The sequence below is a fragment of the Physeter macrocephalus genome, chromosome 2 (assembly GCF_002837175.3).
Source record: "Physeter macrocephalus isolate SW-GA chromosome 2, ASM283717v5, whole genome shotgun sequence".
Classification (NCBI taxonomy): Eukaryota; Metazoa; Chordata; class Mammalia; order Artiodactyla; family Physeteridae; genus Physeter; species Physeter macrocephalus.
Window position 1 is genome coordinate 18,167,654 of NC_041215.1, and position 3,625 is coordinate 18,171,278.

The following is a 3,625-nucleotide window of genomic DNA, read 5'->3' on the forward strand; positions in this document are numbered from 1 at the left end:
CAGCACGCGGGCTCAGTAGTTGTGGCTCGCAGGCTCCAGAGCACAGGCTCAGTAGCTGTGGCGCATGGGCTTAGTTGCTCTGCGGCATGTGGGATCTTCCCGGACCAGGGCTCGAACCCGTGTCCCTGGCATCGGCAGGTAGATTTTTTTTTTTTAATGTCTTTTTTTTTTTTTAAACATCTTTATTGGAGTATAATTGCTTTACATTGTTGTGTTACTTTCTGCTGTATAACACAGTGAATCAGCTATACATATAAACATATCCCCATATCCCCTCCCTCTGGCAGGTGGATTCTTAACTACTGCGCCACCGGGGAAGTCCTGCACCTGCCTGTTTATGTGTCTCCCCGACCCCACCTTAGCTGCAGAGGGGAAGGGACTGAGCTGTTTGCTCCCTGCATGACAGGGCGGGCTTGAACACATGATGGAGAATGGCAGTGGTAAGGGAGCCAGAGAGCCCAGGCTTGCAGTCAGATGGTGTAAGCCCTGGGCAAGGTGTTTGCCTTTGCTTGGGCTTCAGTGTCCTCCCCTGTGAAATGAGACCCCTGGGATCTGGTGATGGGAGGACAGGGCTCCGGATACGGTGAGGCCCCACACGGGGCCCCAGGGCCTCGCAGCGCTTGGGGCGGCAGCGGACATTCACCACCGCCCTAGGAGCCGGGAATGAGTCCACCAGAAGGCAAGACTTTTGTTGTAGGTTTAATTTATTACTGTTTGACATCCAGTGACACTGACATACCCCCGCCGGGCCTGCGGACCCCTGGCCCTGGCGAGTCTGACCTGTCCAATAAAATACAGTACGAGGAGTGGACGGCTACACACATGCATCCACAGCTTAAACTACAGTGATTCCAAACTGCGGCCGAAACAGTACTGCCAGGGAAGGAAAAGAAAAACAGGTGTCGCGTGTTCCCCAATTCATAATTCTTCTTTTTTTTTTTTTCTCATTTTAAACAGTTAATGCTGTTACAAACGCTACTGATGCCAGGACAGGGCCAGACACAAACAGTCCTACATCTTCTCTGCTGTATAAATATGGAAGATTTTCGTTTATACAGTTTTATCCCAAGTCTGAAACTACATCTGCTGCTACCCGTTACTGCTAAGGGCTACACCATCTCGGATCTGGAACGAGCGGCTCGGGGTTGAGACTCTGGAATGTGGGGACTCAGTCTTCCTCGCTGCCACTTCCTGAGCGGTCCTGGAGCGGGGACAGGAGAAGAAAGCGTGAGTCAGCCCTGCCCTCAGGAGCACCCCGACCGGCGTCGACCTCGGCTTTAGATGCACTCAACCACTAATGCAGGCAGAAGAACCGCTCTGCCCTGCAGGGAGCGGGCAGCACTGGCTCCGCGAGGCTGGGTGCGGACTGGCCTTTGCCCTCATCCCCTGCTGCCACGGCCACACCCCGACATCACTGTTCTCCCACAGACTGTCCCCTGCATCCACATCGACTCTTCCTCGGGACGTGGGAGGCTTGCTGGGCCTTCCCTGCTCTGTCCCACTGCTGTCTGCCTGTCCCTGTGCCCCTGACTTGTGGCTTTTATTTTTATTTTTGTGGCCATGCCACGCAGCTTGCGGGATCTTAGTTCACTGACCAGGGATGGAACCCGGGCCCACAGCAGTTATAGCGCCAAGTCTTCACCACAGGACCGACAGGGAATTCCCCTGACCTGTGGCTTTAAAACCACCGTGGCGATTCCTGACCACGTAAAATCTCTGCTCTTCTGTATAAACATTTTAAACAGCTTGGCAAGTGCCACAGAAGCCCTGCTGGATCCAGATGGGCAGATGGGGAGCTTTACAGCCCAGACCCTCCTCTCCAGAAACAAGGGCCACCACTCCCGTGTTCACAATGTCATTAACGTCCCCATAAGACCATGGATGTCTATGGTCAGATTTATTCTGAGGCACCTGGTTTTTTTTTTTTTTCCTAATTTATTTATTTATTTATTTTTGGCTGTGTTGGGTCTTCACTGTTGCGCGCGGGCTTTCTCTAGTTGCAGTGAGCGGGGGCTTCTCATCGCGGTGGCTTCCCTTGTTGCGGAGCACAGGATCTAGGCGCGCGGGCTTCAGTAGTTGTGGCTCACGGGCTCTAGAGCGCAGCCTCAGCACTTGTGACGCACGGGCTTAGCTGCTCTGTGGTATGTGGGATCTTCCCGGACCACGGCTCAAACCCGTGTCCCCTGCATTGGCAGGCGGATTCTTAACCACTGCGCCACCAGGGAAGTCCCGAGGCACCTGGTTTTGCTGCTATTGCAAATAGCTATACAAGAAAACTATATACACTACCAAACGTAGGGTGGATAGCTAGTGGGAAGCAGCGGCATCAGCCGCGTAGCACAGGGAGATCAGCTCTGTGTGTTGTGACCACCTAGAGGGGTGGGATAGGGAGGGGGGGAGGGAGAGAGACGCAAGAGGGAAGAGATATGGGAACATATGTATATGTATAACTGATTCACTTTGTTGTAAAGCAGAAACTAACACACCATTGTAAAACAGTTATACTCCAATAAAGATGTTAAAAAAAAAAGTCATTGAGAAAAGAAAACTAACGAGGGACTTTCCTGGTGGTCCAGTGGTTAAGACTCCTCATTCCTAGTACAGGGGGCCCGGGTTCCATCCCTGGTCGGGGAACTAGATCCCACATGCATGATGCAACCAAGAGTTCGCATGCCACAACTAAGGAGGCTGCGTGCTGCAACTAAGACCTGGTACAACCAAATAAATAAAAACATATTTTAAAAAATAAAAAAAGAAGACTAACAACAACAAAATGGTGCTTGTCAGGCTGTTGCGGGAGCCAGGCCCCGCGTAATCCACTTGACTTCCCTGCTCTGTAGAAGTGGAGACAGGCTCAGAAGTGAAGTGAAATGCCCAGGCCCTACAACAGGGAAGGGCCTGGCATCTGGGCTAGAGCCAGAGGGCAAAACTCATTTAAACCCAGCAAGTGGGTCTGCTCCTGCCCCCACGCCCATGAAACTGTCCAGGTTTGATGCTCCTGTAGCTCCTCCCTGGTGTGCGGGGGACTGCAGCCTGTGCCAGGGGGACCATCACCGAGGCACCGCTCACAGCCCCGTTCACGGGGTCTGCTGCACAATGTTTTTATGACTGTGGATTGTGGGACCTTTGTTTTTTGCTTGCTTTTTCTTAACCCACTACCGTTGTTTAGAAATCCTTCTAGACAGGCCGGAACAGAGCCACAAGCAGAGACCTGGGGTGCACGGCGTGTGCCCCATGCAGTGAGGACACCACGGCAGTCCTGGCGGCTGGAGGGCCCTGTGCTCTGGGCACGGGGACCCGCTGGCGGCACCTCCGATCTCACCGCCTCACGCTCCAACACTGCCGGCCCGAGCTCAGCAGCCCTGGTGCCCTGGGTAGGCAGCTCTGCAGGCTGCTGCAGCAGGAACAGGCTGGGATGCCCTGCCCGCAGCCCAGATGCCCACCAGCTCCAAGAGCACCGCTTCTAGGGTCGCGTGGACTTGGAGAGTCCCACGCCATATAACGCTGAGCCTCAGTTTCCCCATCTGGGGAGCGGGGGTGTTGGAGCGCCCCCCCCCCCCGCCACGGGGCCTTGGGACAGGGTCCAGCACCTGGCAGGGAGTGGACGCCCAGTGACCCGCCTGCC